Below are 26,915 nucleotides of genomic sequence, written 5' to 3'. Positions count from 1 at the left end.
AGCTTTGACTGAGGCACTCATTGCCCCAAAGGGGATGCAGCCTGGAACTTTAGCTGTAATTTCTAGAGTTGGGAAGATACAGAGGTACAACAGAGAAGCCTGAGAGGTACAAGCAGCCTTTTTCTGTAAATCCTTCACTCTCCAAGGTCTGCTCTAGAAGAAATAAGCAGTCTGAGATTGTCCTTTCCCAAAGCTTGCTGACACCCATCTCCAGAGGCATCACAGTCCTGGACTGTGTCCTAGAAGGGTCTTTTTTTCCCTGCACCAACTCCAAAGAACCCACTGATTGATTACACCTTTTTTATCTAACTATGTTTTAAATACTGGTTCCTCATGCTCTTTTGGGAAACTTTAATGAAATAAATGGAAACATTCTCTCTTCTCATCTGTTTAGCAGGCATGCAACACCGTTTTCCTCAAAAATGAGAATTTATAGAAAGGAGATCACAAATCACTGAAGATATTCATGTATATTCTTCTGTTACTTATGAGCCAAAAGAAGTTGTCATGCATGTAATGTGGAACCGGAAATCCAAGGGTTTTTCCTGATGTAGTGTCTTTCCCTGTATATTCATATAACATTTGTCTTCCATAGCGTGTTTAATAAATTCATGCTATAGATTTGAAATTATGCCTTTGCAACCTAGGGAGCTCATTATCACCTGCTCACTGTAAGTAGTACCTCTCTAAACCCACCATTTCTTAGGAGTTAGATATATAGTGTTTTAATTCCATATCGTTAAATGCTTTACCTATACTGAATATTCTCTGTGAAGTCTATGGGGCCATAATTTCCTCCCCTGTAATTAACTGAGTTCACATGGCAGCACTGGCAAAGTATCTTTTGGAAGGCAGGGAGGTAAAAAGGATCTGCACTAGATCTGTATGAGACCCTTATTTGTGCTGATACTTGAGTCCTGGGTTTGTGAGTATTACAGTGACAAAAATTAGCACATTGCTCATATCCCTGACAGATGAAACTTCTGCTCAGGTCAGATGCTCCTGAGCTCAGTGGAGCTCCTCGTCCTAGACCCCCTGTAACCTTGCTTTTACTGCATCAGATCTCAACAGGCATGCTTCTCTGCCATCACTAGGTGTGTTTCAAAAGGCTGTTAGTTAACAAAACCTCCCAAATTCATCTTGTTTTACAGAAAGATAAATGAAGTAGGCGATGGGGTTTGAGAGGCTCACCTATGACTGAGTCAGTATCAAAAAGGGAGAAGCAGGACATGCTGGACAGCATGGTGCTTGCATGGACCCACCACCAGCAGCTGTGACTGTGACAGCCAGCTCTGCTTCAGCACTGAGGAGGTTTCTGCATTTCCCAAAGCCTGGTTTGCCAGGAGCTCTGTCTCCTGGTTTCTAGGGGAGAATGAGTTAACCAGTGTTTTTACACAGGTTAGGTCATTTGTACAGGCTGGTCCCCACCATCCTGTTATTTTGGTGCTCTCATATCTGAAGCCATACAAATTCTTGCTGCAGCAGTTCCTGGCAAGGTGGACACCTGTAGACTCACTCTCCTCTACTGATTTTTATAACATTTGCAGGACCAGCAGCACCCCTGGAACCTCTACCCCCCTGTCAAAGTAGGTTGAAATTGAGCAATGAGTCCAAAAGTTATTGGGGAGGGGAGGAGGATGTAGACACAGACGCACAGACAGTGTGATTGCATAAGCCTTGTTCCCATGAGAAACCAGGCTGAAAAACAAACTGTCCTAACATGGATTCTCATAACTCTGGCTAGTAAGTAGGTCATGCCAGGTCTCAAACTCACGTAACTTTGTCTTTATCACCAACTGGCTCTCCTCTAGGAGGCAGTCCTGGTTTTGGCAGATTTTACCCCCCATGTTTCAGCTCACCGAGACATCCTTAAGGAAAAAAACCAAACCAACCCTCTCACAGGTTGATACAATACAATGTCAAAACCCACTGCAGTCTCATATCACAGCAACATTTGTGCTGTGAGGCAGAATCAGGGAGCTAATAAACCAGCAGGGAACAGCTATGACACTGACCCTACCTACCCACCTGCTCCACTGCTCTGGGAGATCAGGGGGTCTAAAAAAATATCTTAGATCTCTAATGGGTCTGTTCTTCCCTTGAAGTAGGAGAATCTTTCCCATTACAATGAATGCGAATTATGTGCCTACCCTGAAAATAGAATAGACATCAGGCCCGTTCCAAAGAAATAAAATCTTTGCATGCATGCTGCAGAAGCACTCTTAAAAATAATCTGTCAGGAAAATATATTAATAAAGTTAGCCTTTCAGTTTAATTCTGAGGCCTCACACTCTTATCTATGCATTTATCTCCAAGCTCATGAACAGATCTAAGTTTCAGCTAAACTTTTTTGGAGAATTGCTGAAGACAAAATCATTCTGTTTTTCAAACTCTGCAAACTCCTCTCAGCCGTCACCCTTAGACATGGACCAGGCATCTGGTAGTCCAGTAAGGCAGGACTCCAGTAATTCTTGCCTTCAGAGGAGTCCCAAGCCCTGCCAGAGCTGTGATCTCTTTGCCTGTGAAGGGAAACCTCATTTTACATCTCTTTTGTGCCCACATCAGCTCCTGTGTGTGAGGAGCTGCTCAGCTACCTTCCGACTGACCATGCCACAGCTGAAAGGGAACCAGAGGCATTATTGTAAGAAATTTTGCACACTGGTATATAGAATAGGAAAGATTTGGAGCCTTTCCCCAGACTTAAGTGGGAATTGCATTGCTAATTTCTGTATCTTGTGCACAGGCCAAATGTGAGAATGGATGACCCATTCTGGGCTATCCTTTATGCATCTGCACTCTTTGGTAGGGACCGCAGACACAGTGCAACTGGACACACAGCTGTTCCAGGGTACTGAAATATTCCTGCTTATGAGCAGTGCCTGCTGGAAATGTTGATAGGGGAATATAGCCACACCTCTGAAAGCTGCACAACTGTAGGACTTGTGAACAAAGTGGCCATGATGGAAAACAAGAGCAGTCCAAATAAATACAATGAGAAATCCCAGTCATTTCAGCAGATACATTCACAGGAAAACACTTTTTTTTTTTTTTTTTACACATAGTGGAAAGTTCTTTCTCTTTCTTTTCTTTAAAACAAAAAGAAAAACAGAAACGTCTCCACCTTCTGTAATTTACCAATTGCCTTTTTTTTCCCTGTGGGAACTCTTAACAAAATATATCCCCTATCAGACAACAAGTATACACAAGGAAGCCTCAAATTTGTTTGCATTAGACTTTCAGTGCATAGAAAGCACCATAATGTCAGATTTATTTCCACCAGCTACTTCTTTGGTCAAGTGTGCGCAAAAGCCCTTACTAAACTGTCACGTAACATTGTTCTTTGTCTCTATGTATTTATCCCTACAAATTTCAAGGGAGTTACTCGTCAAAGTAATCAGGGTTTGGTCAATGGGCTCTTTCTGTATTTTTTCTTCTTTACACTTGGTGATTATGAAAGATTGTCACATAAATGTCTGCTCTTCACACAGTCTGCTGTGTTCACTTTCTACATATGCTTTCCATAATGTTCCAGTGACAGGCCACAGTTTCATCCAGTGTAGCTGTCTGAAAATGAAATCTGCAGATTTTTGTTTATAAATTGGACTTGCATCTCAAATTAAAGGGCTAATGGCTTTACAGCTCTGCCTCTTGCAAGTTGTTCTGCAAGCACAAACATTACAGGAGCCAAATACCCTTGCAAAAAGGGACAGGCAAAACCACAATAAAAAAGTATATTCCTTTTACTAAAAATTTAAAAAAGCAAAGTGCATACACTTTTGATTTCCATACTGAGTTACTTCAATCACATATGGGGATTTTACAGGTGATATTACCTGTCTTGCATGCAGTGTTACAAATGGATTTTAAACACTTTGTTGGAAAAAAAGGGGAAGAAACTCAGCTGAGTAGAAAAATAAACTTTGTTCCTAAAAGTAAAAAAAAAAACCCAACCTTCTACAATCAGAGATAAATTGCAAAAGATTTGCAAAAAAATACCCAGGAACTTGAGTAAGATTTACAAAAAATTAGATTTTTCAAGTTTTACCTGACCATGGAAATAACCAGTGTTCCTTCATCTGATTCATCCTCCATAAAACTGTTCTATTTTCTGTCATTTAAAAATATTTTGCTTTTTCTGAAAAACTGTTGAACCTGGCTCCTTTTGCTTCTCCCAACATGCCTCAGCTTGAAATCATCAGAGCTGTGATGCTCCGCTTCTCAGCTGAGAGTGTGAACAGCGAGGACAGGATTTCTCTCACCTAGTTTTAACCACTGAAAAAGTGGGTTTCAAGTGCAAGTTACTTGTCTAGGAGCTTTTTATGACCAGTATAGAGAGAATAGCCCTTTGGAGGTGCCACTAACTATTGACGAATAATTTAGACTAAACAGCTGTAAGTAGGTGAGATGAATCCCACCCACAGAGTTTTCTTCTTCCTTGAGGCCAATTAGATATAAATGCTGCCTCACCGTGATCTACTTTCAAGACTTTGAAACAACGCTTTCAGTCAAAAATGCAAATTCAGTGAAAACAAGACCTTTTTGTGGGAAACGCTGGTCTCTGATTCCTGTCTTAAAAAGATATTTAGAAGAAAACAATAGGTGTGGTTTCTACATTTTCAAAAAACAAAATTTCCATTTGCTGTTTGAAATGAGTCTTGCATTTGAAATTCGCATTAACATATATAGTCATTTAAAAATAAAGGGTCAACATAAAAAAGAAATCATTCCATTGGCTTAGCCTTTCTCCTAAAATTTAAATTACAGTTCTGCAAAGAAATTTCAAATTTTTCCTTTCATCCTGATTTAGATGAGGGGAAAAAAACCAATCAAAACTTCAAACATCTATTTGGGAAACAAAAGCTATTTCCAATACAGCTTTAATGCTTCATCTACAGCTGAATCACCCAGTGCTAAAAGGGTTGAACTGCCTTCACTTGGGTCAGAGGAACCCTGCTGCTACTTTTTTTCATTCCTCTTTTGCTGCTTGGTGCCCAACTCCAGCACCAGTCACAGGCACCCCAGTTGGGTGACGGGGTACTGCTGCAAATACATTGGCCATAAACACCATGAAGAGATGCTGGGCACAAAGTCGACTGTGTAAAAGTACTTGACCCAGGTCCCATCAGGGAGCCAAGCAAGCAGATCAGCGAGGTGCAAATCCCCCAGCTCGAACACCTACCTCTCTGCTCAGAGTTACTGCCTTGCTCACATGGTCAGACAAACCCTTGGTGCCAAACCAAAAGGCCAACAGACCCTTTAATAGATGCACAAAACCCAGAGGGAACATTTGCTGTGACTTTCCCCATGGGTGAATTTATGCTGGGCTGTGTGTGTGAGTTTGGCAAAGCAGCCACTGGTTTCACCTGGTCAGAGCAGAGCTGTCCTGTTCCTTACAGACACAGTTTCCACACCACAAAGTCCCGTAGTGCCCTTTGAGCTGTTGTCACCCCTTAACGCAGCCACATGAAAACCAATATTGAAAAAGAGTTAACATCTCAGCATGAAACTAAGCTGTACGGCATATGCTTTTAACATTAGAAAGAGGAAACAGTTCAGGGAAAAAAGATGCAGACCTGGCAAGTTTTTCTTTATGGGGGAGAAAAAAAGAAGAAGAAAAAATGGTGAAGAGTTTTGTCTTTCTTCAGATGGAAAGGGGACAGAGGAGCAGCAGTGTGGGACTGAGGGTGCAGATTGGTGCCTGAGAACTGTTGCTGCTGATATTGCAGTGTTCCATACACAGAGGTAACTGTCCCATGTCTGGCATTGAGTGCAGGCTTGCTTTCCCAGTGACAGCCCTTTCCTATCACAGCCTCCTTGTCTGCCAGCTGCATGGCTGCAAGATAGATTTTGCAGTGCTGCACCATGTGGACCAGCGCGAGGAATTGCACTGGCTCTGCACAGTTAAGGAGCGATACTCAGGAGCATGTAGAGTGGTGCTGACAACAGCTGTGAGGTTCGGTGCATTTTTAGATAGTCTCCAGCTCATGCACCTATGCAGAAATCTCAGCCTTCATTTATTTCAGTAATTAAGTTAGGAGGGCGTTTTGGCTACAGAGAGGGACTTCAAAATAGTCATTGTGTAGATTCCAAGAACAATAAGCAAATAAATAGAGCCTCATTTCTTTTTTTTTTTTTTTTTTTTTTTTTTTAAACCGGGCAAAAAACCCTCTGTGTTTTTTAAAGCAGTCTCTGTATCGTGTGATATTTGAAAGGCTGGGGCTGATAATCCTTTCACAGGAGTAAGTAAAAAGGCACACAGATCAGCCCTATAGCACCAAACCTTGTTCTCATTTCTCCAGTGGGCCAGCATGGGTGTAGCTGAGAGTAAAAGCAGACCCACAGCAAACAACTGCTCTGAGGGAGGAACGGGATATTGAAAACAGCAGGCCGCCACTTAACTGTTTGGCCGGTATCTTTGACACAAGCATTGTTCACCCCAACAAAGCCACCCGAGCTGCCATCTTGGATTTTCCTTCTGATTTTTAAGCAATGTCATTTGCAGGCCTCCTAATTAATGCCAGGCCAAAAGCTCTGTGGGAAGGCTGACTCACAGTCAAGGGAACAGTGGAGCAAGAGGCTGCCCCATCCATGCAAAGCCCTCGGATGCTCAAACCCTTCCTTTTCTTCTGAAGGCAAGTAGTTTGCTGTGAACCATTATGAGCTTCTGAGTCTGTGGGATCAGGATAAGGGCTTATGTCTTGTTGCTTCTAAGGGAGATAAATAGATCATGTGGTGATCTGAGAGTTTATCAGGAGTTACATACAGTCTCTGGTATGCCTTTAATAAGGAGACAATTTGTATTTTGGAACCACTTTCCCTCCAGCCCTGTTTTCTTCTCTGCCCCCTGTGTATTTGCTTGCATGTGTGCGAACACACATGTGCGCACACACACAAACCACAGACATGTGGATGAATAACCCACTGGACTAAATTTGTTTGAAAAAGACGTTCAAAGAGAATGAGGCCCTCCCCCTTGGTTGAAATCGGAAAGAAAACAGGAATCTGAAATACTGTTAATGATGCTCTGGTAGAAGACCAGGAATACTTCAGCCTCACAGAGATGTTCTTAGATTAGTGTATGTTTATGCTGCAGCGTTACTGAGGATTGGCTTCCAGGTATGGGCACTCAGATTAGCCTCTATGAGCATTACTTTTACCTTCTTAGCTCCTGATTCCTTTTTTTCCTTTGAGAAAGCTTTACCTTTCCACTCCATGAAGTCCACACCCAGAACCTCCCTTCTTCATCTGTGGCTCTGCGCTCACAGGCAGGGCAGGAAAGGGAAAGGCAAACCCCACTGGTGTCAGTGTTTCCTCATGCTCTCACATATTTGAGGATAATTTTCCATGGTTCTTCATGCTTTCAGGGAACTTTCCTGCTCAGATGTCTAAACTACAGATCTTTTTACCTCTGGAAGGACAGAGGGAAGGCAGGTGGTTAAGAGTTTTGTGTGTGTATGTGTGTGTATATCTATCTATCTCTCGTAAGGAGTCTGGATTAAAAACATTTGAACCAGCCTATGCTAGTACTTCAGTGTGGCTGTGTGAAGTCAGAACAAAGCCCATTTTTTTGATTCACGGGCTCTACATGAAGCAGAATTGCACAAGATGGACTGTCCCTTTCTTCCTCTCTGCTCATGTCAACGGTACAGAATGGAAAACTTGTGCACGAGAAAAAAAGGTTGCCTTGAAGTTACATGAATCATTCTGAGGGGCATTGCCCTACCTTGCCTCTTCTAAGTCATCTCCTCTATTTCCTCTTCAAGGTATCACGTGAAAGCAAACCACAACAGACTGTGCCATCGCTTGCTCAAGTAGCTTATTTTTATCCAGCAGTGAATATCCTCACTTCCCCCTTTTCGATAGATCAATGGCTCTCCCAAAATCTCTTACTGCAACAGAGCTCCCTGCAAATTTAACTGTCTGCACTGATGGCATCTTTAAGAGTCAAACAACTGACTTGCTCTCACTTTTTCTTAAACAGTGACATTTTCATCATTGGAGAGATCATGGAAAAAGTTCAGTGGAAAAAAAAATTATGTACTCTCACCTTAGAAAGTCTTTCTTGGCATCACAATTGCTCTCATGCCTCAGTTTCCAAAATTAAGCTGGCCTGTACTGAGCAAAATCAGTCAGTTTATACTCAGCTTTTCTCCATTTCTTTTTCATACAAAATTTAATTGCTTTGAATTTTAGCTGTCAAGGCTGAATAATGTCTTTTATTTTTAGAAATAAGAAGGTACCCATGGGTCCTTCTCTCCTTTCGTGTAATCAAATAGCCATAAGAGTTGATAACATTGTAAAAGCATAAAATGTTGGCAAGTCAAAAGTCAGACACAGAAAGAAATGCCAGTGAAAAATGCACGTGTTACCCCACCAGGTAATGGGGTCCGTCACTGCAGTCAATGTGAGGGAAGAAGGGACTAGGTTACTCCTGAGCTGGACTGGATCTCACTTGTCTGGGGTGAGCAGTAGCATAGCTGTGGCAGAGGGGGTTTCAACCCACGGAATAACGTACTAGTCCCTGAGTATGCATTTTACAGCCTTAACTGAGAAAGGAACCATTTCATACACAAAATAACACAAACCCAAAAAGAAATGTGTTGGAGAGACGAAGATTTCTAGCCATGCAGAGCAGTGATGTTCTCCCAATAGGAGAAGGAGCAGCAGAATATTTAACCTATTTTTAACCAGGTCTTGATACTCTTTTGCACACGTACGGCACAGTTATCAGCAACTGTCTGTGAGCTTTCCCTCAGCCCTGCATGTCTGTATTCTTAATACAGTCACTGTAAGAAAACATTGATTTTTCAGTGTGCCTGTCCTGCACTAACAGGGAAATGAGGAGTGCAGGAATTAAAGCAAACACTCATTTTGCTGTGCCGTTTACTACATTTAAGCAATTTACTACCAAGGCTTGATAAGTCCCCTTGTCCCCTCACCAAATGAAAGATGATACTGTTATATGCATCCTGGCTCAGGAAGGAGATGAATCTTTTAGAGACTTCTGACACTAGTAGAAATATGGACATCTTAGCAGCCTGGAGTCCTGGAGTCCACACAAAAATGTGTGTTCTTCCTCTCGTTTAAGACAGGGACAGCTCCCTGCTACAAGTGACTGCTCAAGATTTCATGCCAGGCACCCTCTTTTAGTATAACATCATGCTCTTCCTCTTTTATCTGATCGTAGAGCAGGTCCAAACTGGAACTTCAAACACACAACCAACAGATGTTGTGAACATCAAGGGCCCCAGAAGGCGATTCAAATCCCATGATCCCAAAAGAGGAACTTGCTTTGTGAAATATTTTCTTGCATATACCCACAGATACTAGAAATCTCACGAGGACAACCAAGCTGATAACATTTCCACTGTTCAGGAGGAATACTTTTCCAGTCAGAACAAATAAGGACATTTTAGTAACTGCAAACATAAACCAGAGCCCTGCTTCAGCCACACAACTGAAATGCTACAACTTTGCCTAACCGCAAACCCCATCTGGATCCTGCCGACACCCTTCTCACTCACATTTAATTCTAGCAGTCATCTAATAGCTTCTCTGACCCAAATTTTGTCTCCCTGTACCTGTTAGTTCCACTATGCCCACCCAGTGTTCAGCTCTCAGGGACATCTGCAAAACATCAACAGACTTTTTATTAAATGTTTTATTAGTCAAAAGCGGCTATGTCTTTAAAAGGAGAGGCTGGACGGATTTCTTTTTCCCCAGGCTGTTGAAATACACAAATATTGTCACATTTGCTGAGGCTATTTCAAAATAAATAAATGAAGCCTGCAGGCTAGGTAGTGATGGAGATCTACAGCTACAGGGTGTAAAATTGGAATCCCCATCTACGGACATGCCACAGGGCTGCTCCCCTTGCACAACATGCAAAGGAAGGAAGTTGAAAGGAAGCAATTTATGAGTTAGCTCTGAGTAATACAGTGATATGGTTAGCAATGCAGAGGTAGAAAAGCCTGTATGACAGAGTGAATATACGTGGACTTGTAAATCATTGCTGAATGGGAAACTAACATGAGAAGGAGAAAAGCTGCCTAATTTTATCAGCGTGTATTCAGTAAGGTCATGGGCAACAGTAGATGCATATGATAAATGGAGTAGGGGAAGAAATGCTGCTTTTTATATTTTATACCTACACCTCAAATGTAACATAAATGGACAAGCAGTGTTTTCCTTTCCTTCATAACTTCCTCCTAACACCCAGTCTGAGAAGGATGGGATATATTTACTTATTCAGCAGGCAGAATCCTGATTCAGAGACAATAGAAGGGTTTTTTTTTCCCCCTGTAATTTTGGTTATCACTCTCATTTACTTTTTCTACAGTTCTTAATAATGAACAACTTCAGATGAAACAAAACACACTCAGAGTCACTCAGCTCCTGTGCTGAGCTTGAATACAACTACACAACAACTTTTTCTAGAGATAAAAATGTTGAATGAGTTTTGCCCCTAGTCATTTGACAATTTTGACAAATTAACTTCTTGGACCCATCGATGATCGAAGATGTCATAAAGCATAGGAGTAAAGGCTGCCTATTGTTGCAATTTTTTGTTGTTGTTAAATTGGAAAAGAACCAAACCTCTGGTACATACTTGAGTTTTGATTAATCTCTGAAGGTTCAGACAAGATTTTGGGTATTTATCAAAACATACACATAAACTTGAGGCTTTTAAGGTTTGGTAATCAATATTTAATTTATTCCTGTATAGACAGCTCCAGCCTACCAATTATTGTGTATTTGTTTAAAAGAAGAGGTCTAATGGTAATACTTCTGGCTCTGAAGATAAAGTCCAACATTTAGAAAGGTACAAGAAATGTAAATTGAACAGAGAATTTGAATCCATCTGCTGAATTTTTATTTAATTAAGGCTTCATCTGCATTTGAAACACAAATTAAGGTAAAGTGTGAATTTAAATGAAAAGGACATTGATGAATAACTTCATGGGCATTTGAGTTCTGGAACGAGAGTGCGTTGTCCCTGTTTACCTTAATACACTTTGAAATTATGTTATTCAAATTAGAAACACAGACTTCTCTATTCAAGAACAAGAGCATCGATACTTGGAGTTAATCAGAAACACTTACTCAAGAGAAATCTATATGCAAGACAGTTTATAAGAAAAGTTAGCAAGGAATTGTGAAATGAGCTTTGTGCTCCACATGTAACATATTTCATAGAACTGCAGTTTAGGGAAGTTTCAAGCGCATAACTTACTTACCCGAACCTCACACAGACTGTTCTGAGTAATATCTTCCTTGAGTGTAAATCTGGTGTAATGAATAGGAATAAGGGTGTGTTGTTTAAGGACACAAAGAATATTAAACACAAGTATAATCATAGGCAGTTTGGGATTGCATGGGTCTTTTTGGTTTTGCCGGGTAGTTTCAATCTGAGCACAGACAAGTTGTGAAAACTGAACACTGCAGTGACAGCTTAAGGCTGAAATCATGGTCCAGCTGAGCAGAGCAGATCCAAAAGTCCGTCCTGAAACTCAAGCTGTCCTGGGATGTCTCCAGCCACAGAGCGAAGGATCCGTCTCATTCATTGCAGCACCAAAGTGGAGTCTTTTACGTTTTTCACAACAGGACTTGCACCCATGCATTGAGAAATCTCTCCATTAACTTGACATGAGCTGCAGCAAGCCTGAAACTGCCGTTGAACTGCCCTATGAAACTGATGAGGCATTAGTTTTCTAACAAAAGCCCCAGTGGTGAAATGCACTGATTTCAAGTCACACTTTTGCCATACTCAGTTTTTGCTGTTATCAACAATGTTTGTCTGACCACCCTGCCCTGCAGAACAGGACCAACTTTATTAGGGTTTTGAATATCCAAAATTTTTATCTCTGAATCTTCTCCCAGAAAGCAGGCTTCAGTGATTCATATAAAATAGCCTCTGGAGACAAACAGACAAAATTTTGCAAAATTTAAATCACCCCTTTTTCATTGCTTGTCAAGATGGATAAAAGCCAGGGCATTTAATTTGACCTGCACTTGACCACACAGACTTTGGAACTGATACTGCCTTGCTCTGCTCAAGGGAGCTTAGGTATTGATTTCAAGGGAAGCATGAAAATGGAGACTGAATCTGAAGTAACCCAGGTTACTGGTCTGGTTCTAAAAACTAAAGCCTAATTCTTCCTTCTTAGAAAGCCAAAGTATCATATTGATAGTGGGCCTACATCAGGCATTTCATTACAAAAGGTCACTTACTAATGTGCTCCTCTTCCTTTGACAGTTGGGTGGACCACCACATATGCTGGAACAGTACTAATACAAAAAAAAAAAAAAAAAAAGAAAATCCCAACCACACTCATAGTCCCATCAGAGAACAGTGACGAACTCATGGTGTAGATGATAAAAAGAGCAGCTGTGGCGATCTCATATTCATTGCTCATGTTTACGGCTTTCTGCAGAAAGTAGGAAGCACTTTGCTTCAACACTCAAATACATGTAATTTCCCCCCCTCCCAAATAAACAAACATTTATTTTAGTTAGATGTTTTAAATTATTTCTCCGCAAATTATTTCTTCTCAGTCAAAACTTACCTCAAGATGCACAGAGCAAAGACACTGCAAATTACACAGAAGCCTAAAACCCGCCTGTAAGTAAATAAAATCAAATAACTGTAATAAAAAAAAAGTTAATTTTAGCCTTCTGTTTGTTTCCATCGTAAAATTGCCATGGGACTGAGGAAATATAGTAGTGCTTAATTTTAATAGTTCCATCATTGTAGATTGGCTGGGTATTAATTGTGTTAATGGTGATCATACTGAATTCATTTGGTATTTATTGAGAGACCACCTGTGCACCCATATGGTTTCCATCATTATTTAGGAGTAGTTAATGGACCCATTAGGAGTTAGCAGAAAGATGTGGGCTGGCAGTACTTCCCAAGAGTGGTAGAAACATTCTGTTGATATCCATTGCATTTTGAGGATTTTCCAAAGAGCTATTTGCTTCCTACCAATTTTCTTTTTCTTTAAATTATATATAATCTCATCTTAGCTTTCAAAAACTTAATTAATTTAATTAATGGAAAAATTAATCAATGTTTCTTTGCCTATGACAAATCTAGGGGGATGACCTTTAGCTGTCTGACTTTGCAAAATATCTCTTAACATGTTTGCTGCATAGCCTTCTGGAGGAAGCAAGGTATAGAAAAGCTTCCAGCATCACAACAGAGCTTCTAGTGGGTGGGTGCACTTGTGTGCTGGGGGGAGAGGTTGAGAGAGGATGGGGAAAAGGGGAAATGTTTACTCTCGGCCTGCAGTGTGACAAATTTGCCCATGCAATATGTTGTCTCAGTTGTGCAAGACCAGAAACCTGTGGTGGGGAGGGGATGGTGGGGGAGTCACATGCAGGGAGTCAGCCTTGACTGTCAGCAGAGGAGAAGGAAGAATGCTTTGGCTGGGTGTGGTGGTAACCAAGGCTGCTTGCTGACCGCAGTGACCTCCTGCTTTGATCCACGTATCTGAAAAGGCACTGCTAACGCTCTGCTGCTGCACAGGGTGAGTAAACACGCAAGAGCCTGTAGCAAAGCATTTCCATTTTTGGTGCCATGACATGGGCATATGGAGGAGCATCTGTGTAGCTTCACTGCAAAAGGACAGTTATTTTGTTCAAACTGGAGTCTCCGAAGCAGTCTAAAATGAGTTAAGTGCTTACTTCCCCAGAAACAGGGAGCCTAACTCCCCCCACACATACTTGAAAATTTCAGGCTTCTTTTCTGCATACATCCCTAACAATACAAAGCTTATGCAATCTTTGCTCTGTACCGGTAATCATCTGTCAGTCATCTCTAATAACGTCTGAACTAATTGGCCAATTGCAACCAAATTTGATAAAACAGTAGAGGTCTCAAAGATTTTAGGTTCATACAGGTTTTGTAAAAATGGGGGGAGAGGATAAAGGAAGGTGAGACATCCCAGCTAGTGCCTATACAGAGTACACAAGAGGCTTAATCTTGGCTCAGTTGTAGTCCTAGACAACAGAGATTCCAATCCTCAGTAAAGTTTTCTCTCCCTTACAGCTGTCTGAAAGATTTTCTACTATGTTTAAAGCATTTTAAATCTCACATACACACTTAATGAGGAAATCATTGATGCTGTGGCTCTTCTAGATTTCAAGTAAGTCAGGAAGCCACATGGTACACATCATGAGAAACCAAAATTCCTTAGTTCTCTTGCTCATGGAAATACTTGTTTCAATAAACAAGGAAGAGACCAAGCTGTCTTCTATTTTTGCTAGAGAAACAATTAAATGAACAGTTATTCATCATGAGTGTATTCACAATATGAATGAGGCCTGAAACAATCATTTCTGCATGTAAGGAATATAATCAAGGTATTGTTGGCATGACTCTGGTGATTATTCATACTTATATTCACAACCTGATCTTGTTAAATGAGGTTGTATTCTCACAAACACACCTTCAGAATTTAAAGGAGGCTCTTTTCTGTACCTATGGAAGCCAGGTCAGACTTCAGTGCACTTCTTGCCGGGACCCCTTCCTTTTCTAATCTGTGTATGTTTCAGTTATATTCTTAACCAGCTATTAACACAATAGATGCATTTACATCAGCATTTTCGTAGTTCCCTTTTGAAGCAAATCTCCCAAATGTCTCCATTGACTATGCTTAGGTTTGAAGTGCACAGCAGTCTTGAAGTGCACAAACTAGATTATTTTGGGGGAAAATTAAACCAAAAAATGTGCATTCAGAGTCCTTCAACTGCCAATGAGCTTTCAGTCCAATGTACCAGACTAGATCTACTGCAAAATGGCCCCCCCAAACATGCACAAAATGGAGGTCAGGTTCTCATCACCAGCAGTTTCACTCCACAGATTTGCCACCACTGCATTGCTCCACTAGCATGGCATGTCTTTGTGTCCACATCAGCGCTCTGTGGAGATCAGAGCATGTGTACAGAGTGGGTTATTGTCCTCCAGTAGAAGTTTCTTTAGAACAGATGTTTTGAAGTTATTTCCTGAGTTTTCTTAAAACTTTTCAGTGCAATTCTTTCTAACTGCTGCTTAATAATAGAGCAGTGCCTTTGGTTTTTGTTTCTTATACCAGTGATGTAGCGGCTTGAAATGTCACAACACTGAGAAGTAGTGAGAATTTCATGGCTTCACAGCATAATCTGACAACTATCCAGACCTATTCTCAGTCCTTAGCATGTCTATGCCACGTGGTCACAAGCCATTACTAGAGGGCTCCTCAGAGGGCTGGTATGAAGTGAGGGCTTCAGCTCCTGCCCTGAAAGATACTGTCTTCAAAGAGAGGAAGCCTTAACTGCCACCCTGCTTATAAAACCTAAGTGCAAAACCAAGTGAGAGGTCCATATGAGCTGTAGCACTTTTGTCCCTGGAGAAGGTCAAGGTAAGATCTTCACAAATGGGGACAATCCTGAACTAGAATCATAGAATCATAGAATGCTTTGGGTTGGAAGGGACCGTTAGAGGACGTCTAGCCCAACCCCCTGCCATGAGCAGAGACAGCTTTAACTAGATCAGGGTGCTCAGAGCCCCATCCAACCTGACCTTGAATGTTGCCAGGGATGGGGCCTCCACTACCTCTCTGGGCAACCTGTTCCGGTGCTTCACCACCCTCATTGTAAAAAATTTCTTTCTTATGTCTAGTCTAAATCTATCCTTCTTTTGTTTAAATCCATTTTTCCTTGTTCTGTCACAACAGGCCTTGCTAAAAAGATGCTCCCCATCCTTCCTGTAGGCCCCCTTTAAGTACTGGAAGGTTGCAATAAGGTCTCCTCGCAGCCTTCTCTTCTCCAGGCTGAACAACCTCAACTCTCTCAGCCTGGCCTCGTAGGAGAGGTGCTCCAGCCCTCGGATCATTTTGGTGGCCCTCCTCTGGACCCGCTCCAACAGCTCCATGTCATTCTTGTGCTGAGGGCTCCAGAGCTGGATGCAGTACTCCAGGTGAGGTCTCACCAGAGCAGAGTAGAGGGGCAGAATCACCTCCCTTGCCCCACTGGCTACGCTTCTTTTGATGCAGCCCAGGATTTGGTTGGCTTTCTGGGCTGCAAGCACACATTGTTGGCTCATGTCCAGCTTTTCATCCACCAGTACCCCCAAGTCCTTCTTCACAGGGCTGCTCTCAATCCCTTCATCTCCCAGCCTGTATTGATATCGGGGGTTGCCCTGTCCCAGGTGCAGGACCTTGCACTTGGCCTTGTTGAACTTCATGAGGTTCACAGAGGCCCACCTCTCCAGCTTGTCCAGGTCCCTTTGGATGACATCTCGTCCTCCTGGCATGTCAACTGCACCACTTAGCTTGGTGTTGTCTACAAACTTGCTGAGGGTGCACTCAATCCCACTGTCTATGTCATTGATGAAGATGTTAAATAGCACCGGTCCCAGTACGGACCCCTGAGGGACTCCACTTGTCACCAGTCTCCATGTGGACATTGGGCCATTGACCACGACCTTCTGGATGCGACCATCCAACCAATTCCTTATCCACCGAACAGTCCACCCATCAAACCCATATCTCTCCAATTTAGAGAGAACTCACACACTGAATTGAGAACTGCAAAAGCATTCAAATGTTTTCTGATGGTTTTGCCTACTTAGGCCTTTAGGGATAATGAAATATGAAAAAAAAGAATGTGCCAAGACCAAAGGCTGGGGCTTGGCTAGTTGTTACAGAATTTAGTGTCATCTTTCTCAAAAGGAACAAATTGAAACTGAAAAGTCCTCTGTCATGAATTGCCTTTGATTCCTCAGATCTGATACAGTCTTATAACACCCCTACCTTCCTTCCCCTGCCGTGATTTCCTCTCAGCCTCTCTCATCAGTCTCTTAATAAAGTTTCCTTTTTTAGGCTTTTAAATTTTTAGTCACTTTCTATAAAAGGACCTAAATCACAAACATTTTAAATTCCAATACCTTCATGCTTTTATTTTTTCAATATTACAGTAACCCTGTTTTATCTTTTTCCATTTTTACCTCTTTGCATCTTCCCTCATCTAATTCTAGCACTCCAGCTTTTGTTTATTCTTCTTTCTTTACTTTGTCCTATCTACTTTGCAAAAATACAGTATTAAAACTGTTGGAGCTGTTTTACATTGGATATTTTAGCTTCTCTGTACATACGAAACCCCTCTGTGTTGTCCCAGTGCCACAAAATGATGTCAAGTTTCCTCAGGGTACCCCCCTTCAGCTGTACAAAGCTGTGCTTGGTGCTGCTAGCCCTGGTCTAGCTGCTCCAGTGCAGGAAGTAGTTTAGGTCATTACGGTCCAAGGTAGTTTGTTCTGTTTCAGCCTGTGCTTTCTTACCCTCCTCTCTAGTGTGATGGATCTGTGCACACTAGCCCTAAAATTTAGTGTCACATTTGAACTATTTCACTGCCTGTTACTTCAAATCCCTCCCTCATCCTTTTTTTTTATAGGTTCCACTCAGCTGAAGCTGCACCTGAAATGCAAAAGCATCTCCATGCCTTACCTACTTCATTCAGTAGCAAAGCACTTAAAGGACTGGAAACAAGGCAAGTTGAAGCACTTTTATTTTAAAAGGGGTTAAAAACCATTTCAAGCTGAGAAATATGAGCAAACATTGGATCTTCCTAGAAATCTACACTGAAGCTGCTCTCAAGCAGTCCTGTAAGGTACAGGGGTCCATCACATCTTCCCTGCACATGTCCTTTTAGCAGAAGTCGATTACATAATTAGCACCTTTTGGTGTGTTTTTGGGGTGTAAACAACAGTAATGAAACACAGGATCCTGAAGGTAGTTTCACTGTGTGAAGCAAGGCCTGCCCAAGTGAAAGTAGAAGCTAAAGAGAACTTTTAAAGATTATTCTGGTTCCAAATGGAAATTCAGCATGAATGAAAAGTGCTTGCATATGTGCTGAATGTTGTGCAAAGGCTGGATGCGGTAGTAGCTGTCTCTCAGGCCACACGGCTTTTCCCAAAGAGTAGTTCTGTATTGAGAGGTCTGTGCTGCACTCAGTGAGCTCCTGGGCATGGATCTGTAAGAGAAGAAATAGGCTGTGCCTGTACTTCTCCCATCCTCATGCAACACCATTAGTACTGGGTCTCCTCAAGGTGACAGGGGAAAGTAGGCACACCTGCTGGGTGGCCAGGATGCTCCATCTCCACAGCAGGAGGAAGCAGAAGAGGAACCAAACTGCTCGGGGTAGGTCTACACCACCAGTTAACAACAGGTTTATGCTTATTGTGTCCAGCCCTGCACATGTTCCACCCACACTACTCAGTCACATAGTATAGGAAACATTTCCCACGACTTTAGCTATCTCCTGTGTCTAAATATGTCTGAGTAACCTATGTAAACCTCTGTGTAGACATGACACCTGAGCTAGGTGGCTGGTGTGGCTTTGTTATTAGTGGGCAGAGACGAGCATTGCTAAAGCATGACTCTTTTGATCTCTTTTAGATGTGCTTCTTAGAAGGAGATAGTTGGTAACCCTAGAAATATTTGTCTCTCTCCCTTGATTATACACAGAGCCCAGAGTAATTAGCTCAGCAGCAGGTATCTGAAGTTTAATGGGATGAATTCCACCCTGACTATGCTTAGGAGGACACTTGGACACAGACCGATATTGCATGTGTTCAGGGTATAAAGCTCTTAAATGAAAGGTCACTAGACCTTTGGAGACATCCATTGGGTGCAGCCAGCACACATGGTTCACTCCTCCTCTGTATGAGGGATTGAGCTGAGGCCAGCATACAACATGGCTGGTCTGGCCACTGACAGTGATGCTGGGCTAAGCACTCTTCTTCATGTGGTTTGTGCATTAACACGTGAATGATGGAAGGATCTAATCCTGGGATCAAGTGTGCACATACACTTACCTGACAGCACAGACATATTCCTGAGCCACACAGACCCAGTGACACACAGTTTCACACAGGAGTTTGCCTACAAATGGGATCTAGCTTTGAGTTAGTGGGTTTTAGTACTGAAATGGAGGGTGATGTCCGTCATACAGTTTAAAGCTTGGGGAAGAGCAGGAAGGTTATTGCAATCAGCCTTTGATCCTTAACCTGTGTGTTCAGACTCCACAGGAACTCCCCCCAGACCTGAATACCTCATTATTTATATTTATGATTATGTATTTTAATGGACTTCTACCCTTTCTTCCCCTGGATATGATCTGTATGGCCAAAAATAATGTGACATCTAGTCTTTCCACCATGTTTTGACTCCCAGGGAACTGAAGATCCATGAGAAGGTCTGATCTGATGTTATTTCAGCCCCATAAATAGCTCCCTGAGTGATTCAAAGTTCTTGCAAAAAAAAAAAAAAAAAAAAAAAAGTAAACACAAATACCTGGAATGAAAATGTAAGTCCCCAGAGCTACACACACCACAGTCTGTCCGAGCAGGAAGGACTGACAACCCAATCCCTCTTGGCAGTATCTAATGTCTCTAAAAGGTTCTCTGGGTAATTTGTCCACATTTAACACTTCTCTCAAGGGGAAGTTGAACAAGTTGTATTGTTCCTTTTAACCAGTTATTCTCAGCTGCCTATTGCTCCTCTTCTTCCCTGAGACCTTAGCAGAGACTGAACCAGACCTCAAACATCTAAATCAGTGAAGATCCATGACTGTCAGCTACAGAGCTGGATGCAGCATTTTCCCCTCAGTCCTCTGCTCCCCCAGGCTTGCCTGAAGGATGGCATGAATTTCAGCTGTATCTTGTGTACTGTCCTGAATGAACAGTGTTTTCCCCTCTAAAGACTGGGCTCATTACTGTGACCAGCTACACCTACTTAACACAACCTATCTGCACTGAAGTGGGTCTTTTGATAGACACTGTGGGAGCCATCTACAACTGATTATGTCTTTTGTTCCTCTATGTGGGAGGCAGCAGGTATTACTTTTTGGGGCTGTGTAAACTACCACAAATTAACTATAAGCTTTTAGTCATCTGCAAGAAATGCTATGTCCCCTTCATTCATTACTTCATTGTAGACTTTATTTTTTTAAATGAATGAATCTTTATTTAGTTTTCTTTCTTTTAGACATGAATATGTGAATCACACATGCAGCAAAGATCCAAGAATCCATTGACCCAAGAACTCCTAGTTTTAAAGCAAGGAGTATCCAAATATTACAGAATGGAGAGCTTGTACTCTGTGGCATAGCAGATTTCAGCCAGTAAGCATCCAATTTAGGATAATATTGAAAAGTCTGACCTCAGTTTTACCCATGCAATATCAACGTTTTAGTACAAACCAAGAGTTATTTACAGTGGTGCCTTGGGAGACAATGGATCTGCTGGGGCTTGCTGGCTGCTAGTGATGTAAAATGACTGGGTAGGAAACAGCATGCCTGGACCACTAGGCTGTAGGTCATAATACCCAAGATATTACTGTCTTTCTGATTGTGCCCATTTCCCCTTAACATAGGACAAACCCTTTCACCTCCTTGTCTCTCCATCCAGTTCTTTTCTATTCAGCTAGCCTGGGCATAGCTTGGCTGTAGCAAGCACCTGGTGATTTTATTATCCATATTGACCTGGGTGATCTCTAAAGTGAAAAGATCGATTAGACACAGAAGTGAATCTGGAAGATGGCATCTCTGGGGAGAAAAATCTCTTTGGAGATGGGTCGCAAATTGCATCTCAAATCCTCAAAGTTTCTGACTAATTTAGGCCCAGGTTTTTAGCTCAAGCACATCTGGAACAATTACTGCTCCAAACATGTGGTACATGTCCTAGAAGAAAGTCTTTTAAAACAAATAATAATAATAATAAACCCAAACAGAACCAACTCTCTGCCTTTTCCATGGAAGGAAGGCAGGGCTGCTACCAAACTCAGTGCCAACAACTTTGGAATCCGAAAACAAAGTTATATAATAATGACAAATATAAAACAAATGAAAGAAAATGGGGGTGGGGAGAAATGCTGCTCTCCTTCTTCCCTCCTCTCTCCCTCCTCCTCTTTTCCTGGCCCACCCATGTGTAACTGACTCCAATAAACCATGAAAAGAACAATTTGGCAGCAGCTGGCACGCTGGACCTGGGCAGATGCCAGCCGTGGGGTTCCCACTGTTTTTGAAAGTTGTATTTTTTTATATATATAAAATATATATGTTTCAGTCTGAATGGTTCAGTGAACCATAGAAACCAAGATAAGCAAAGGCAGCAATTGGCATGCACTCTTGCATGTTCTCCAGATCTTGTGTCCAGTTACTATGTCAGGCTAACTACTGTAATGAGGTTCTTATGCAACTTTATTTTAGTTACAGGGAGCCTGAGTCCTTCTTCTTTTAGTCAGTAGGAAGTTTTCAGCTGATAATGAAGACCAGTATTTTGTCATAAATTTGTCAGGCACAAGAAGCTACAGCATTTGGCTTTCAGTGTCAGAGTCAGGAAGATTTCTCTGTGCAATAAGAAATCAACCAGATTTCTCTATGCAATTAGATACAGAAATATGCCATTTTCTTATTTGTAGCTATTATTTTGTCTGTGGAGTATCTCTTTATTGACCCACACTTGATGCTTCATGAAAAGGGAAAAAAGTACAGTCCCTGCCCTGAAGAAATGACCAGTGTGATTCTTGTTGCTAATTTTTCAAAGCAGCAATAAGATCTGCAAAGAAGGGGATCTCTTTGAACTGGATGTATAGTGATGAGACCCCTTCTGGGAACAAAGGGCTTATCTGGGTCACAAGTGCGACAGGTTGAGGCAGCAAGGCAGATTGCTAGCATCATCCAGACAGGAGCACAACCTGTGTTGAACTCTCTGGTTGCAATCTGTGATCACGGTTCCTCCATTTGTTTCAAGGGGAACCAGAGCCCAGATCTGCTTGGGCACATCTTGGAGTCACACCAGCATAAGTGTCATGTTTTGCTTTTCTGACCCCTAAAATGTCTTTGAGCATCTGCCCTGTGCAGGCATGCAGCCATGTCTGAAAAGAAGACTCTTCAGAAAAACAAAGTGTTTTCCTGTGTCTTAATCTGAGCTGGAAAATGGAGCACAGACTCCAACAGCTCACAGACTAAACATCAGAACCTATTATTTCTCCTTTTGTTTTAAGACTCACATCAGCGACAGAGAATGGAAAAAATGTGTGAATCAGGTCATTTCCAAGTTATGTGATTCACTCCGATAGGATGTTGCATTTCTTTGTCTCTCTTCAAGGAATCACGTGGAACAAAACCACAACAGGCTGCTGACTTGCTACGGGGTGGGGGTGGGTGGAGGGAAAGAACAAAAGTGCCCCTTATTTTAGAAAATAATTATAATGCTTATCTTCTTCCAGGTGTCTCCAAGGCCTGTAGAGGTTTGACAGGATTCCCACAAATAAGAACTTTTGCCCACAATTCGGTCCCAGCATCACTCTCTCGCATATAATAGAGCTGGAGGCTTGTGGTTGAGTGACCTCAACATCGTTGCGAAAGTAGTTTGCTTGCATTATTCTCACAACACGTGATTCCATAAGAAACACCACTCTATGCCTAACTACTTTTCATTAACTCTTTGCTAGAGGCAAAGCACCAAAAAAACACAGGTATGTGACCCTCTCTCTATGGGACCCAAGCTGGGCAATTTCTGGCATATGCCCACATTGCACAGCCTGGAGGTTGGGTGGAGTTTCTCTGCCCCAAGAGGGCTACAGTCTCACAGAGCAGTGCATGGCTGCGTCACAGGTCAGAGCTGTGTAAGGGAGCTATGCTGCTTTTTATCAGGTGCACTAAAAAAATCTGCCCTTGCCCTCCAGAATAAGGTGCTGCGCACAAGCAGAGCCCAGCACCAACCTCGTGGTGCCTGTTTGTCAGCCCAGAACACTCTGTATCCCCTAAAACTATATGATGGGCATCTTCTTAGGCCTATATATTTTAGGAGAGCATGAAAGGAGAAACAGAATTTTGGATAAAACAGATTTTTCTCTCTAAAAAAGTTGAAACTCTGGGGGGGCATAAAATGGAGAGGTCCAGTCCTCTTTAAACTTCTCTATCAAGTATATGTTTTCTTCTCACAGCACTGCTTTTTCCCTCCTTCTTTCTTTGAACAGGGATACTCAGGGCAGAGGCAGTTAGAGGAGAAGTTGTCCTCTCACTCCCTGAGTCATATCTGCTACTGGGAGAAAGCAGCCCAACTAAACTTTGTCACCACCACAGGCTCCGGACACCAGGGTGAATGGCTTGTAAAACTGTCTTTCCTCATGTTTGCAAATCACTTAGCACAGCAAGGGTCTGATTGTATTACTACAGTGCTCATAATAAATATTGCTAATTATGAAAGCAGGAAGAAATTGCTACTGGGTGCTACATGAGAATGGCAAAATTGGCTATTGCTGTTTCCAAGTACATAGAAACTGGGATGAGAAATTCTTTACGTGCAAAATGTAGTGTTCAGAAAATGTTGCTTCTAAAATCTAAATGAGGATGTATGGAAGCACTTCTTAACGCGTTCATTCCAGGTTGGGTATAAAAACTCCTTCATATTAAGAGATACAGTCCCACTGCAAGTCTACAGGAGTCCCCAGCCAGGAGGGATGCAGTAAGTAAATGCTACAGGGGAGGCACTCCTCTCAAATCTGACAGTGAAGACAGCATAATGAAAATCCCTGCTGCCGTGCAGTGGAATCTTGTTCATTTAATCAAGTCCTCCCACTATATGCACTGGAATATAGATGTTTCCCAAGGACGACAGCTTCAGACAGGAGACTCCCAGGAGCATGACGGTAGAACCAGTAGAAAGATGGGAACACACAGTAACTGATCACTGTGCATAGCTCTAGGAGGAAACTGTCTGTGAAGCTGAGTCGTCACATTTCACAGAGTCCTCATTTGAACACATTAAGGCTTGTTGTTCATAACCTGGATGAAGTCCAGGTGTTGCAGAGGGCCAAACCATCACCTCCTCTAAGGTGCACCCCTCGTGGTATGGGTGCTGAGCACACAGGGTGATATTGAGGGCTGCGAAAGCTTCGCAAGCCACAGGTGCAGCTGTGTTCTCCATTCCTGAGCCAGGGTGCTTGCTGGCTGCCAAACTGTACGTGGTGATTATGCAGTGTGGACATCTCATCAGCTGCTAAGATGAGTCCTTCTGACTCATTTCCACTTGGAACCTAGATGGCAATTTGGTTTGAATTAGACATGGGCTAAAGCCAAAACCCTGGATCTGAACTTCCTCAGATTTTGGGAAGACTCCAGTCTGGATCTGAGCTTTGCACATGGCTCTCACTTACACAAAGATTTGAGCCAAACCCTGGATCAGAACATTCCCAGAATATGGGGAAGATCAGAGCTCATCTTTGATGCTGGGATCATCTCAAGCACAGGTTTCCAAGGATGAAATACTGTTCTTATGTTAGCTTACTCTTTGTTTTCTTCTATAGCTGGTGTTTAACAAGTGCATTTTTAGCTCTGCAATTGTACTTTTCCACTTCTTGCAAATAAGAATAAACAAGAAAAAAAAAAAGATGTACATGTGTATGTTTTCAAGTGGAAAAGCATCTTCTTTTGAATTTGCTTATTAGATACACAGGAGGCTTTTTGGCTTCAGGGCATGACAGGTGTGTCTCATTCAAAAAATTCTGGAGACAATTCCCTTACCCTGTCCACCAGTGCCTTTCAGTGCAGGACATATGAATGTGGCACTGTGACTGCAGTGACAGCAGCTCAGACATGCATCACCCCTGAGCTCACCCTTGTATGAATCCTTCAAAGAAAAGGGAAGGACTGAAGAGTAACAAAATTTCACTTTCAAGCTGCTCAGAATACACAGTGCTAACAAGCACCCCCCAAAAAGCGAGATCTTGCAATCTGCTGCTGTGGAGCAGCTGAGAAGCTAGTTCTCAAGTCCCAGGGATCTCAGTGTGTGAAGTGCAGGCAGGAAAGCACAAGAAATCCCACAGAAGGTGTCCCTTTGAATGTCTGGACACCGTCGAACCGCCTGCCACTCTGTGCTGAGGAAAATCTCAGCTCCAACAGAAGCCTTTGTCAACACAGTGCTGTATCATTAGCTCGAGGTTTATACACTTCAGTTGACACCTCTCCCTTGTCCTACAGATGTTGCACTACATTTAGGATTGAGCCTCTAACAATACAGCTGTTTGAACACATGTGCATTTTCCACTCAACAAACCGCAAGAATATGGCAACAGGGTTACAGTGTTTGGATCCTAGGGCTAGAATGAGAGAAGCAGAAGAGGTGTTTCTTTGGGAAATCTCTGTAGTTTCTCCTGTAGTTTTTCTCTTCCAGATTTTATTCTCTGACTGTACTACACTCAGGCCATGGGGAAGGTAAAGCCTGATTGATATTGCAAGTGACAACTAAGGCCTTGAAAACATTTCCTCAGTTCATCTTCAGGAGGTGTTAAGCCCACAGCGTTTTGCTAGTTCTAGAGAAGTAATTTTACTTTTATTTGCAAAAATTCACTTTATTCCAATTCCTGTTAATCCACTGTTACTTGTGAATAAATTATAGTCTGCCCCAATAAAGGGGTTTAAAAAGGAATTATCAGATATGCTCAGAAGGGAAAGATTATATAATATTCTTTCCACTTTTGCCATTATAGATACGAGAAGTTTCACCAGGAGTCGTACAAAACCATTGAATACCCTTTCTGCTACCAATAAAGTACAGAAGTTGGGGAGACTCACATGACTGATTTAATAAAATAAAGTGAGCCCCAAAATTGGCTTCTTAAAGAACATGAGACCTCAGGTATCATTCTTCTCTCGTTGCCATGGGCATCTATTGCAGGTACCTTCAATTATTTGACTCCTGATTTACATCAGTTGGTGTAAGGAGAATTTCACTCCTTTTTCATCTGATCAACATCTGTTTTTTTGAAAAACAGATGTGCACAAATCAATCTGATTAATGTGCTTGATTCTGCAATTACTGCAAGATAAATCAGCAGTGCACTAAAATCAACCTGGTGTCAAATTTATGTTCCTATACCTTCAGTGTTCAGCCTGACTTGAATTAGATTTTGCTTTGCGAAACTTCTTTAGATACAAAAGGGCCAGAGTAAAATCCCCAGTGCTAGGACATGGAGCATTTCAGATGATCTGATGTGGAGTTACTACTAACTAAAAGTGCCCATTTGGGCACCTTTAAAAAGGCTGTGGGTATCTCATGTGTTAACAGGGCAGAAAAATCCCTTTCTCACAAAGATACTCAAGCTTCTTAGATATTAATTGGAGTTGCCAAAGCAAAAAATAAATATATCTAAAATACAAAAATATAAATAAAAATATAAAAATATAAATAGATTTTATATATAATATAAAACTATAGACTGACTCAAAGGAGATAAACCTTTGTTAAAGTAATGAGGGATGCAACTGATTATCTGGTGGAGAATCAGTCTCCATGCTCTGTAAATCAGCTAGAAATCCCAGAACATGTTGCTATTTTCTTTGAAGGTCCTGCTGCTCCAGGAGACAGAGGCAACACAGGAATTAAAATTAATGAAGTTTTCTTTACAGATTGGGGTATGACTTATTTTGCTGTCCACGTGAGGGGAAAGGTGAGTGGGAAAATCCACATGGATCCTCTGAGGCTCACCTGAGCTTGGTGGAAGGTATTATTTGCATTGCTCTGTCTTGTGAAAAGACTTTCATACAGGTGAATATCATGTTCTGTATCACTTTGTTTCCCCTGTGAGGGAAGCCTGTTTTGTACGTGTGTTCTCCATCTCCTTGTGTGGGTGGGAGCCTGGGTTCCCCCCCAACCTGCTCGGTTCAGCACATCTGATGTTCACCTGTCACAGTTGCAGTGGTCACTTGTTGTAGGTCCGGTGCTGATACCAGTCATTAGCACTGGAACAAATATAGTCCTTGACCTTGATATTTTTGTAAGGGGGAGTGATTAAGGTGAGAAAAGAATGAGGAAGATTTTTTTTTTCCCCCTTATTCATTCTGTCACAGATGCCTTTCATCTCCTGTAAATA

This window comes from Pelecanus crispus, chromosome 14, assembly GCF_030463565.1.
Source record: "Pelecanus crispus isolate bPelCri1 chromosome 14, bPelCri1.pri, whole genome shotgun sequence".
Classification (NCBI taxonomy): Eukaryota; Metazoa; Chordata; class Aves; order Pelecaniformes; family Pelecanidae; genus Pelecanus; species Pelecanus crispus.
Note: the sequence above shows the minus strand (reverse complement) of the source record.